This window comes from Nerophis ophidion, linkage group LG27 (genome assembly GCF_033978795.1).
Source record: "Nerophis ophidion isolate RoL-2023_Sa linkage group LG27, RoL_Noph_v1.0, whole genome shotgun sequence".
In the NCBI taxonomy this organism is placed as follows: domain Eukaryota; kingdom Metazoa; phylum Chordata; class Actinopteri; order Syngnathiformes; family Syngnathidae; genus Nerophis; species Nerophis ophidion.
The window spans coordinates 3,161,110-3,175,272 of NC_084637.1; the positions used below are offsets into that span (position 1 = coordinate 3,161,110).

The 14,163-nt window shown below is 45.1% G+C and overlaps 1 long non-coding RNA gene across 1 annotated transcript; it reads left to right on the forward strand.

Moving 5' to 3' along the window:
- Window positions 1–4,328: 4,328 nt before the first annotated feature.
- Window positions 4,329–6,195, forward strand: LOC133544079 (uncharacterized). The gene is made up of 2 exons (XR_009804580.1): window positions 4,329–4,726; window positions 5,722–6,195. It is a non-coding gene; the product is annotated as an uncharacterized LOC133544079 (long non-coding RNA).
- The last annotated feature ends 7,968 nt before the right edge of the window (window positions 6,196–14,163 follow it).

Consider the following 14,163-nt stretch of genomic DNA (forward strand, 5'->3'; position numbering starts at 1 on the left):
AAAAAAAAGAAATCCATATCACATGATGCCCCCCCTCCCCATGCATCACATTAGCATCCATCCCACAATAAAGATATCAGCAACGTGTATGCAGGTCACAACTTTTCAAGGCACCCCAAAGGGAATACGCGGTAGAAAAAAGGATGGACGGATGGAACTTTTCAAGGCAAAAAAAAAAAAGAGACACCTGCTCTCGGATGCACTTCTTAAAGAAGTGTCCACAAATAGTGCGAGCGCGCCATCTTGTAACACTATCTGTGTCAGGAGGGGCCCGGGCCCCAGCTAGAGGAGGGAGGCTATAAAAGGCTTGTAACCAGGGGACCGGCAACAAACAAGCACAAACAGCCCAGTTATTTCTCTCCAGCAGCCACCCCTTCCTCCCTCATCACACCCGCCCACCCCCCCCTTTTCATCTCGGCCCCCTTTCTGATGCTGAATGCAAATGTGCAGCCCCGCTGCTGGCGGCGAAAGGGGCTGAATTGTGATTAAGAGGGAGAAGAAGAAGCGGCAGAAGAGGAGCTCCTTTCTTTGTTCTCCCCCCGGGGGATGTTTACCAGGAGAGACGCGGCGGATCAGATATGAAAGGCATTCAGGTCAGCATTGATGTGAGCCAAAGTGAAATGGTACCTAAGGCATTCCAAAGACCCGCCGTGTCAGGGGTCCGGCCCGGCGGTGCCTCTGCGAGTGTGTGTTCTCTGGCCGCCAGGCGGACTGAACGGGGGGGGGGGGGGTTGGGTGGTTGGTTAAAAAAAAAAAAAAAAGAGCGAGAAAAAGAAACATCTTCAGACAAGCGAGGCGATTCAAGAAGGGAGGTGCAAAATAAAAAATACATTAAGATTTTTTATTTTTTATTGCCAATGTCCAGGATGCAGGAGATGTGTGTGTGTGAAAGTGTGTGTGTCCCCGCACTCACTAGCCACAGTATTTGCTTTTATGTGTTTTATCAAAAGGTGCAAGTAACACTGGGCATGTGTGTGTGTGAACTAGGACACGTCACACATGTACACAGCGAGGACGGAGACAAAAACGCCACAAAATAACAAAATAATTCAGCAAAAATAGGAGGGGCGGCACGAGGACACGGTGGGGCTCTGGCAAAGTTCAGGAGACGAACTGGACTCAAAACGAGGTGTTTCGGGGGGAAAAAAAATGAAAATCACACTCGCAGGCCGCGGCAGAAAACGGTGAACTCGCGTTCGCCGTCAAACGCGCGTCGCACCTAGCCGGGTTTTAGCGGGGCCACCGCGTCACGCCACAATAACCCCCCCCCCCCGCCCTCGCTCGCAATTATTTCACTTGCTCAAACAGAATAATCCCTTTCAGCGCCGTGAAATAGTCCTTTGCAACAGGAAGAAGAAGCCGTCAGGAGCGGCGGAGGGGTGCGCACAATCGGCGACCCGTATGGGAATGGCGGCGGCGGACAACCCCCCGCCATTATTGACGGTATAAACATGTAAATGAAACACATTACCGCTGACAATCAATTGTCCGCCAGCGCGCCGCGAAACCTCCTCCTTCCTTTTTGTCCCCCGCACCACCCCCCCTGCACCTTCAGGGGAGGGGGGGCACCCTGTCTGCCACCCCCCAACCGCCCACCCCCCCCAAAAAATTTTTTAAAAACCCTCCTTTTCTCTCCCACAGAACTTAATAATACAATTGGCATTGTGTTACACGCAATGCTTGATTTCTTAAACACACACACACACACACTCTCACACACACACTCAGACATGTAAAGCGCCGTTACGTAATCAGAGTGCAGTTCCGAGGGGACGTGCTGTCACTCAAAGGTCACAGGTCACACAGGGGAATCAGAAATGATCCCAATGAGCCTGACGCAGGATTTAGTCATGAACACACACACACACACACACACAATTTCAATGTGTTTGCCATAAAATAAGAGAATGACAGGTGTGTGAACGCACTTCTGGTCACAGCTGGACGTTGACACGCCACACCTGGTGCGGACAAAACTGTCGAGGTCAACTTTCGCAGAGGATGTGTCCGCACGTGTGTGTGTGTGTGTGTGTGTGTGTGTGTGTTACTTGGAATATTAAGACAAGCAGGAAGAAGCGATGGTGAAATATCACATGACACACTGAGCAGGGAGAGTTCCCGAGTGCCACCTCCAGCCCCGGAGGCCAACAGTCATCTGGGTAAGAATGTCATCGCTCGGACAACTTAGTGAGCAAAGGCCTCGTTTGGACTAAGTGGCAGCAAAAAAAATCATCGCTTAAACCGTATAAAACCCAGCAAAAAAACTAACCAAACGCGTGGAGCGACTTCCTCACGCTTCCAGATATCACATTCGAGGGTCCGGGTCATGTCGGGGGTGTCGCGGCCAAACAAGCGCCCGGCCTGGTTAGTCTTCTACGGCGGCCAGGGAGAGGACAGCGAGGCGGGCAGCGAGGGGAAGAGCGGCCAAGCCTCAATAAGCCTCCACATTCCCAGGGGTGGGAGGGGGGCACGAAAGGGGGGGATGGGGGGGAGCAAGGAATTTACACTTTGTATTTTATTATTAAAAATTCCACAAATTTTCACTTGGTATTTAAATACCTACGCTACTTGCAGAGGTGAGAATTAAAAAAAATAATTTAAAAAAAAGACCAATTTGGAACACACACCAAGTGTGTGTTTTGACTCAAAAACAGGTGGCCACTGCTAAACAAGCTCCCAACATTTTTTTTTTTTTTTAATAAATATATATTTCAAGCCCAGCTGTTGCTGTTTGTCCGCCCTGGACCCAGCAGATCAATAAATTAAATCCCGATAAGTAAACAGTGGCTTGTAGAATAAAATAAACACAACACGGTGACGGGAAATGCAGAAACTAAACGCTTTTGCGCGTCAACAACGTGTACAATAATTTGGAATAAAGTCAATAAAGCAACAAATGTCCAAACCTGAGTGGACTTATGTTTACTTCTTACGGTCGCAACAAGGCAAAGAAGGCAAAATAAACCAAAACCGTGCATGCATATATATAAAAAAATAAAATACAAATAAAAACACAACTCCAGGGTTTGAGCGTCAACTGGCGTGTGGCTGAGATCCACCCAGGCGGGTGTCCGCGACACACCCCGGTCCACCCCACGGTGGCTTCGGCACAACTTTACCACATGCAAAAAAAAAAAAAAAAAAAAAAAAAAGTTTGCTCCACGCACAACACACCCGAGGAGCGGAAGGTTGCACCCACAGTGCGCACAAGTTGGCACCCCCACCCCCCGCGCGTCATGACGCACGGGGCGCCCAGCGAGGCTGCAGGCCGGGGGACTCGAACACGCACCACCCCCTCCGGGGGTTCGGCGGACGGGGCGAGCTCTTACCGTTTTTCCGCCTGGGGTTGGCCTGTTTTCGCCGCTTGCACCGGGGCCCCTCCGCCATCATCTCCTGCCTCATCGAGAAGTGTGCGTGCGGGCTCAGACGGCGACTCGCATGGACCCCCAACCCTTGATCTGGGTGCCTAAAACAGGGGCGCACAGGGAGAAGACCAGGAGAAGTGTCAGCGAGCAATAATCGAAAAAATAGTCCACAAAACACTAATAATTGTCAGTGAAAGCCCTTTGGAACTTTTAAAAAGTAATTCATTTTTAATGCATCTGTTTTCTACCGCTTGTCCCTTTTGGGGTGGCTTTTTTAGGGCATCAATTAACGATGGAATAAAAACACATTTTAGACTATTTTCAGGCATGGGCGTGCAGACACACACACACACACACACACACACACACACACACAAGTCAGATATAGGAAAAGTAACGGAACTTGGAGCCGCGGCGTTATTACGCCAAAAGCATTTAAAAAGGTGCAATTTAAACTGCAAATAAGTCGTAAAGTGGTGGAAAATACAGTCGTGGGGAGCAGTTGGCGGTGTAATAAGTTGATAAAGTAGGAAAAAGTGGAGCCAGGCAAAGTGTGATGAGGCGGACCAGGAGCAGAGCGGGGCTGCGCGGCGACTCACGCCGGGCAAGGAGCGCCTGTTCCCGGTCTGCGCGCAAGGGAAGCTCACCATTGCTCCATGTTTTTTTTTTTTGTTTGTTTTTTTTTTTTTTTTTACTTAACTTCTATCCACCTGCGCAGGTAAGTTCCAAGTCGAGCGCGTCCGCCTTTTTTTGGTTTTTTTTGAAAGTGTATAAATGTGAGTATTTCCACGTACCTGCTGCCAACAGCGCCGGTCCGACGACACCGGAGAGCCGCTCCAGCGGTGATAATAAAGCCTTAGAAATAAAAGCCTGCTACGGTCGGGAGGGAGGGAGGGCGCGCGCGTCCTGCTCGGGCAGGTTTACAACTGATGTCTTACACCCACTCCAGGAAACAAACCTGGGTCGGGACTGACGTGTTCCGCCTCTTCTAATGACATTTTTTTTTTCTTTCCACCTCCTTTTCTTTGCCGTGCGCACGGAGAAGCCCCCTGAAACGCACGCCACCTATCTTCACGGGAGGGGATAATTGAGGGGAGCCAAACGTGAGCATCTTCTGGCTTCAACTTCTTTTTTTTATTTTTTTATTTTTTTAATTCCTCCCTCCCACCCCCAACACTCTCCTGGTGCCCCCTCCCTCCCCATCTTGCTTTCTCCATCCTCCTCTTTTGTACAGAGAAACAACAACTATGTCCTCTCCGAGTGTGCGCATGGAGTCTGTGTGTGTGTGTGTGTGTGTGTGTGTGTGTGTACATGTGTGTGTGTGTGTGAACTTGAAGCGCGTCCACGCCAGCCGCAATCACGTAAGGCTTCTTTTATTTCTTATTTTTTCAATTTTCTTATTTCCGCTGGGTGTTTTTTGGGGGGGGGGGGTAGAAATGCGCATTATCTTTGCGGGCTGTTATTGACCACAGACCGCGCCTGGAAAAAAAAAATAGCAGTTATTTAATCTAAACTGTATTTTGTTTCTTCTTCTGCAATACAACTCGTATTTATTGAATTTAACTACTAAGATTAATCACATTCTTTTTTTTTGCGTGCAAATTATTGTAAACAAAGAGTGACTAATATGTGCATTTTTTTTTCTGGTGACAATAAACAAACATGATTATTAAAAATACATTAGAATAATTGGAATCGTTTGATAAGTTTTATTGTTTACATTGTTTTACCTGCTGCACAAAAACAGAGTAAACATAACAATAATAATAATTAACTTTGTTTATTAAAACAAATGCTTATTATACTGAATGCAAACGGTCTTTTATTCATTTATTTATTTTTTAAAGAGCATCATGACACTAAAATATACACATTGTCTTTATTTTCTTCCTTTTTTATTTTAATAGCATTAAAAAAATGGGACGTGAAGACCACTTAAAGTGACGGGAAAAGCTGCTCGAGTCCCCGCAGGAATATTATGGGAATATCATGGACGTTTTCTGGGTTTATTGGAGTGATTCTGGCTTCTGGAGGCCACTTAAAGAGGATGAATCCCACATTTATTAAAGACGTCAAACCGCCCCGCGCGCGCGCAGACGCGCAAAACCCACGCGTGCGCGCGCCTACAGAGAGTAGAGAGAGAGAGAGAGAGAGAGAGAGGAGGGAGGGATGGTGCAAGCCACGCCCACGCCACGAGCTGATTGGCTATGCAAATAAATGGTTATTTCGCGTCCCTTCCTCTCGCGGGTCGCCACTGGATGGCTAATTAAATCATCAATCAGTCCCCCCCTCCTCGTTTTTACTTCCCAAAAATAAGATGCAGGCTAACATCAAGTGTATTTTTTTTTTTTTACAGACAAAGATGGAATCTTGAATATGATAAGACTTATTTTCCTGCCTCGTTCGTGATCATTGTCATTATTATTAAGAACCTCTGACCCATTTACGTACCGGAAGGACCCAGGTATAGTTGGAATTGAACAAGTTGTGGGTAAGTTTCTATTTTAGTCCGCTTTTCTGACAACACAGTCTTAAGGGGTCATTTGCTCGTTGGGGTGTTTGCATGTCAACGTTACGCACTCTCTCACACGCACTTGAACGCACCACGGCGGAGGAGCCATTCATCCAGGCGGCCGTGAAGTGGCCCCTCTCTGCTGCAGCTCTTGTGCGTGGGGCCGCATATTCACCGTGTAAACGGATTAAGTGTGTTTTTGACCTTTAAGGGGGGGGGTTCTGTGTCAAATGCATACATGTTGTTAATTGAACAAGGCGTTGGTGTGTTAATATTTATTCTGCATGTACGATTGATAATAAAAGTGTGATGACAAGACGACTTGTGTGTCTCCCCTGCTTGTTAAATAAAATGGAATCTGCTGAGGCTTATTTTGTCCGGTCGAATCAATATGTGCTCAAATCATTGGGATTTTGCAGGCATTTTTTATTTATTTATATACGCCCGCAGGCTCAAGTCACATATTGTAATCCTAATTTGTGTCAGAAGCAGCCACACGTAGAGGTCGAAATTTAACAGGTCAAAAAATAATTCAGAATAAAATGCAATATATATTTTTTTCTTGTCACAAAAATGCACCGGACTGAGCAAAACGTACAAAAAAGAGAGCGTGTGATCTCATATGAATAAATTCATACCAGGGTTTTTGCTGTCTTCGGCGACTGCACGCCAAAAAGAGACGCCGCGGCAGCCGCCGCCTCAAGATGGCGTGGCGTGCGCCGTCCCTGATTATTGGCCTAATTTAGATGTGTGGGAGCCACATCTCGAATTAGACGGAGAGCATGAAATAGGGATGGAAATTGAGGGGATTAAAAAAAAGCACACATGAGAAGCCAATCTTCACAATTTAACAAGTCAAGGTAGTCGGGGAGGTGAAGAGGTCACATTAGGAGATGGGGGATTGTGAACACCTGCACTGAGAAAGAAAATCCGTGAGACCGCACGACCATTCGCCTCCACAATTTCGAGCTGGACTCCCAGCATGCAGTTTGTGTGAAAACCCAGGCCTCCTTTTGGTGAGAACGGCACTGAGGCTCCGGCACGTCTCGGCGGCCCTCATCAAACATCAAACTGAACGCCGCCCGACAGGCTTGGGCACCTTGACTGATGGACAATTAAAGAGCTGTACGCCCGAGAAGCGTGCGAGGACTCCGCCAACACGTGAAATACAGAGTTGGCGTTTGCTTTCCAATTGTTTTGTTCGGACAAGAAGCAGAACAAGCTCGCTGCGGCACAAACAAATGTTTGCGCTAAGAACTATTGATTTTGCGTCTTCTCATCTCATGACTGACTCACACACTCTTCGCTGCTGCCACACACACACACACACACACACACACACACACACAGGGACTAATACAAACTGCAAGTAAATGATGCTGCTGATGCTGAATTGTGCATCCATCCATCCATTCCCTACCGCTTATTCCCTTTTGGGGTCGCGGGGGGCGCTGGCGCCTATCTCAGCTACAATCGGGCGGAAGGCGGGGTACACCCTGGACAAGTCTCCACCTCATCGCAGGGCCCTGAATTGTGCAAATAAACAAATATGCTTTAAAGGCCTACTGAAATGAGATGTTCTTATTTAAACAGGGATAGCAGGTCCATTCTATGTGTCATACTTCATCATTTCGCGATAATGCCATATTTTTGCTGAAAGGATTTAGTAGAGCACATCCACGATAAAGTTTGCAACTTTTGGTCGCTTATAAAAAAGACTTGCCTGTACCGGAAGTAGCAGACGATGTGCGCGTGACGTCACGGGTTGTGGAGCTCCTCACATCTGAACATTGTTTACAATCATGGCCACCAGCGGCGAGAACGATTCGGACCGAGAAAGCGACGATTTCCCCATTAAATTGAGCGAGGATGAAAGATTCGTGGATGAGGAAAGTGAGAGTGAAGGACTAGAAAAAAAAAAAAAACTAGACTGCAGAGCGATTCAGATGTTATTAGACATATTTACTAGGATAATTCTGGAAAATCCCTTATCTGCTTATTGTGTTACTAGTGTTTTAGTGAGATTATATGGTCATACCTGTACAACCTGAAGGTCGGAGGGGTGTGGTGACTGCCAGTGTCTCCGAGGGAAGCCAGGTTTCTCGAAGAGGCGAAGGCAGCCGATGCTTCCTCCACATTGGAAACATCCGACGGTCGGGGCGGAGGACAGAGAGTCCACAGCTGCCTCTTTGACAGGTGCAGAAGGAAGGACGCAAGCTCTCCGCTCATGTCTACGGTAAGAGCCAACTTATTACCACCGAAACCTGCCGGTTGACATGTGGTAGGGAACCATGTTCGCTTGACCGCTCTGTTCCATAGTAAAGCTTCACCGTCATCTTTCGGGAATGTAAACAAGGAAACACCGGCTGTGTTTGTGTTGCTAAAGGCGGCCGCAATACACCGCTTCCCACCTACAGCTTTCTTCTTTGACGTCTCCCTTATTCATTGAACAAATTGCAAAACATTCAGCAACACATATTTCCATAATTCTGTGGAATTATGCGGTGAAAAGAGACAACTTAATAGCTGTGAACGGTGCTGGACCAAAATGTCCTCTACAATGCGTGACATCATCATACCGCGACGTTTTAGCATGATACTTCCGCACAAAATTTAAAATTGCAATTTAGTAAACTAAAGCGGCCGTATTGGCATGTGTTGCAATGTTAATATTTCATCATTGATATATAAACTATCAGACTGCGTGGTCGCTAGTAGTGGCTTTCAGTAGGCCTTTAAAGAGGGGCCGCTGTATTAGGCACACGTTACTGGTCACCGTGACAAAGAGAGGACGTACGTTCATCTTGACGAATAAAAGGCTTCTGATTGGGAGTCTGATGGATCTCCCAGGAAACTTTTTCCTCGCCAAGGCAAAAAAAAAAAAAAATCACAACTTTATCGCTCGCCCAAATGAATAATTGACAATGTCTCCGCTGAATAATTAATCAAAGATTTGAATAATTGTTGTAGCTCTCATCTCAACATTCATTAGCATATTGCCATGCTCTTAATACAAGTGCACATCCTCTCAGGACACAAAAGACACCAAGCAAAAAAGAACCTTGTCCCACATTTCCACTCGGCGGCCTCAAAAAAAGACGTTTAAAGAGCAGGCCTACAAATATAACAGAGTGAGACCTCGTCTTGTGTCGCACTTTGTATATTCAGCAGCATCTTTCCACGAGGGAACCACCTGGTCCAAGCAGCCCGGGCTGACGATCCAAAGTGAAATCAGCGCCGACATTCACCTCCGTTTTGTCATTCGAGACCTGCACGGTCCTGCAACATTCACAAAAGTGGGGGGAAAAAATTTAAATCGTGCATTAATTTGGATCCGTGCCAAAAGTTAATTTGCCTCAACCCTCTGGATAGTTTAGTGAGGATCCTTTGAGTAATGTCCTAGACCAGGGGTCGGGAACCTTTTTGGCTGAGAGAGCCAAGAAGCCAAATATTTTAAAATGTATTTCCGTAAGAGCCGTAAAATATTTTTTTAACCCTGAACACAACTAAATGCGTGCATTTTTAAGTAAGACTAACATTTTTAGAGTATAATAGGTCTCTTATTTTTTGTAATAACATTGTTATTCTGAAGCTAACTGTGGAGGGGGCGTGGCCTGCGGGCCTGCAGCGAAGCGGGGTGTTGCCAGGACCGGCCTGGAAATCAACGACAGGTGCGTAGACGGCCCACCTGGGCCTTGTTACCTAATCACCTGTCGCTATGTTATAAGCAGCAGCCAGGAGGAGAGACGGGGTTGGTGCAGGAGCCAGAGCGCGAGCCAGAACGAAAGAGAAAAAGACAATTGCTGGAAAGCAACTGAGAGACTTATTGAAAAATGAAACAATATTTAGACCCTGAAACAGGCTCTCATGTCGGTTCTTGGTGGTCTGAAGAACCCCCAGGAGGGCAAGCCCCACACTAACCAATAATGAATAAATAACTTCTTACAATCAACGCAGCTTCTTGAATAGGTGCGGTAGAAAACGGATGGATGGATTAAAAATGCACGAGGATATTTTATATTTTGAACATCATTTTTAACACTGTGATTACAAGTGGAATTATTCATTATTTATCGTGTTAAGCAGAGTCAGCTCAAATTTACCTGAGAGCCGGATTCAGTCATCAAAAGAGCCACATCTGGCTCCCGAGCCATAGGTTCCCTACCCCTGTTCTAGACAGTGTGTGTCGTTTTTTCATGTGCAAACATGCCGATGCACTACATGCATGTCCACATCTTATGTATTGTCCACCCATTTATTGTCCAGCCCTTGTCCTGTCCAGGGAAGCAGAGAGAAGACGGAGCCTACCACAGGCGATCCTGGACTATTCACCACAAGGCACTCACTCAGAGACAGACGACCATTCCCACTTAAAGGCACTAATCCGAGTGTACTACCATACTACTAGTGGTGTGGCGTCAGGGCCAGCAAGACCTTCTCTGCTGACCTAACAACCAGAAATCATCATCATAATTAAATTATTTACTTTCCCTAAATATCTTAAAGTATTTATATTGTCTTTATGTCATATTATGCTCTTTCAACTGCTGTTTGTAGGTTTTAGAGTTTTTACCCAATCAGAATTCAGCAAGTTTATGTTGCCATGCTGTACCAAATCTGCCCGAGGGCTTCAGAATCAACAATGTCCGTGCACTGTAAGTGAACGGGCACATACAGTTGATAGACCGTTGCGATAGTCAATCAAATCACGAGTTGTTGTCAGGAAGGCCTTCCAGCTGGCCTAAAGCAGTCATACATTGTGATGTTATGAACTAGGTAGCAGAAGAACTCCATTACCCAGCATGCCACGGCAACGGGATGTTTTTGATGAGCACGGCGTGAAGTAAACTTTAAGAACTCAGCCAACACGCCTCGTATGTGGCAGAGTTAGTTGGTGACGAACCCTAAGATGCCGAGAAAGAGGCAGGCATTGAACAGGAAAATATGATTTAATTAAAATACTAGAACAAGAACAAAAGGGGTACAACAAAAAGTGCCCACGAGGCGGATAACAAAACTAAAAGAGCTAGCATGGGAGCCAGAAAACAAAAGGAGCTTAGCATGGGAGCTAGCAAAAACAAAAGCGCCTAGCGTGGAAGCTAGCGGGTAGTGAGCAGGAAAACAGAAGTTGTTACTTGTAGAATGAAAACAAAACGGAAGCAGGGAACAAAAGACAGTAAGCTACAAACAGATACCGAAATATATTTTACCGCTACGCTGCAATGACACGACAGGAGTGACAATACGGAAGTGAAATCGACAATAATCCAGCACGGATTGGATGGGAAGACATGTCTAAATAGGAGCGGGCTGATTGACACCAGGTGTGGCCAGGTGCCAATCAGCCGCAGCTGAGGGGACACAGCACTCAGGGAGAAAGACAGGCTACAGACAAAATAGGAGCACTGACAGGAACTAAAGACAGGAAATACTACACACACAGGAAAAACTAAAACACAAACAAACTGTCAGGGGAAAGCCTGATAGTAGGCATCTTTAAGGCCACCTGCTCAGTGGTTTAGTGGTTAGACCAGTGGTCCCCAACCTTTTTGTAGCTGCGGACGGATCAACGCTTGATAATTTGTCCCGTGGCCTGGCGGGGGGAGGTATTCTTTTTTTTTTTGTCATGAAAAAGGGAGTTTTTTTCGGTTGGTGCACTAATTGTAAGTGCATCTTGTGTTTTTTATGTTGATTTAATAAAAAATAAAATGAAATAAAAAATTATTCTGCGGCCCAGTGGTTGGGGACCACTGGGTTAGACTGTCCGCCCTGCGATCGGTAGGTCGTGAGTCTTACCAAGGACTAGAAAAATGGGAGCCATTACCTCCCTGCTTGGCACTCATCATCGAGAGTTAGAATTGGGGGTTAAATCACCAAAAATGATTCCTGGGCGTGACCCCCGCTGCTGCTCACTGATCACCTCAACTCCCAGGAGGTGAGGCTGATGGGTCGAACACAAAGGATAATCTCACCATACGTAGTGTGTGTTTGGTACTTTAACTTTATGATTAGACAAGACAACTTATATTTACAGGGCTATTTTCAAGAAGGATATTTGAAGAGAAACTACATCTTGTGAGGCGATGTGGGCCAACCCCGGAAGCTAGCTCACTTATATCTTTACTTTTTCACATTTAATACATTTTTTCTGCAATTGTATTTTTGACAGTACCACATAAGATGTGACGATCTGTCACTTCATTTCTGTTGGTTTTCCTTGTTTTTGTATTTACTTCCCATCAGTGCTCTTATTTTGTTATATTTCCTGTTTGTTTCCGCAGAGCACTGTTTCTCGTCACTTGGTACACCGGCTGCCAATCAACATATGTCTATTTAGGTTGTCACTCGAGCACTCCTCAGCGCTCGAAGAAAAATCTATGTTTGGAACATTTCTGCAAGACTGCTTCTGTTTTGTTTGTTTTTGATGAGTATTAAAGTAACCATACCTGCACTCCGCTCTCCTGGTTCTTGCATTCTAGGGTCACACAACGCCAGCCATGCGAGTTCCTCACATAAGATATGTTTTAATTGCCGATACGGGTGTTTTGATTTTTAAAAGCGCCAGAAAATAACCCGTTTTGTACACTGTTGAAGTGGATCAGTCCAGGGTAGTGCGTAAATGTGTTTCTGTACAGTATTTCTCCAGCAAAGGTCATGCGGGGACATAAATGATGGTATTTCGAGAGGTAATCTTTGAAGTCACTGAAGGCCTAGGTGGGAAATGCACGGCCCGCCACTGAGTGACATCAACTGTATATCAACACGGAAATGACTGATGGAGTGCTTATTGCACAACGACACTTACCATTTCGTTGTTAATTATTAAAGTTCCACCAGCAAGCGCGGGTGCTTATGTCGAGCAGCATGTTAACTATGGACTAAACAAGCAGCAGACAAATGTATTTTCACCAACTCTGAGACTTTGAACTTGTGGCCTCGCTTACACGCCTCCAGAGTTTTGCACATGCAGACATTATATTTTATCTTTCACTATTTTTCAGCAGCGCTTCAACTTGTCTCATCCACAACTAAAGTTCGCCGACTTGGGGAAAGTCACGGTCGACTGGCCGCTCGTTTGTTATCCTGACACTTAAAGGATTTGGGGGAATGTTGATAGGAGCGGGCTGACCACTTCCTGCCGAGTGAAGATGTTGCTCTCAGGGCAGCAAACAAGGGCGAGCACTTGGCGGAGGTGAATTGAACGTAACAATTAAGCATCCAAAGTGGCCCTCCTGAAGTAAATTTGCATGTTACGGTGTCCAAAACAAAAGAAAAAACAATTAAGCATCCAAAGTGGCCCTCCTGAAGTAAATTTACATGTCACCGTGTCTAAAACAAAACAAAAAAAACAATTAGGCATCCAAAGTGGCCCTACTGAAGTAAATTTACATGTCACCGTGTCTAAAACAAAACAAAAAAAACAATTAGGCCTCCAAAGTGGCCCTACTGAAGTAAATTTACATGTCACCGTGTCTAAAACAAAACAAAAAAAATAATTAGGCATCCAAAGTGGCCCTCTTGAAGTAAATTTACATGTCATCGTGTCTAAAACAAAACAAAAAAAACAGTTAGGCATCCAAAGTGGCCCTCCTGAAGTAAATTTACATGTCACCGTGTCTAAAACAAAACAATTAAAACAATTAGGCATCAAAAGTGGCCCTCCTGAAGTAAATTTGCATGTTACTGTGTCTAAAACAAAATAAAAACAATTAGGCATCCAAAGTGGCCCTCCTGAAGTAAATTTACATGTCACCATGTCTAAAACAAAAACAAAAAAAACAATTAGGCATCCAAAGTGGCCCTCTTGAAGTAAATTTACATGTCATCGTGTCTAAAACAAAACAAAAAAAACAATTAGGCATCCAAAGTGGCCCTCCTGAAGTCAATTTACATGTCACCGTGTCTAAAACAAAACAAAAAAAAAAAAATTAGGCATCCAAAGTGGCCCTCTTGAAGTAAATTTACATGTCACAGTGTCTAAAACAAAACAAAAAAAACAATTAGGCATCCAAAGTATCCCTCCCGAAGTAAATTTACATGTCACCGTGTCTAAAACAAAAACAAAAAAAACAATTAGCCATCCAAAGTGACCCTACTGAAGTAAATTTACATGTCACCGTGTCTAAAACAAAACAAAAAAAATAATTAGGCATCCAAAGTGGCCTTCTTGAAGTAAATTTACATGTCATCGTGTCTAAAACAAAACAAAAAAAACAATTAGGCATCCAAAGTGGCCCTCCTGAAGTAAATTTACATGTCACCGTGTCTAAAACAAAACAAAAAAAA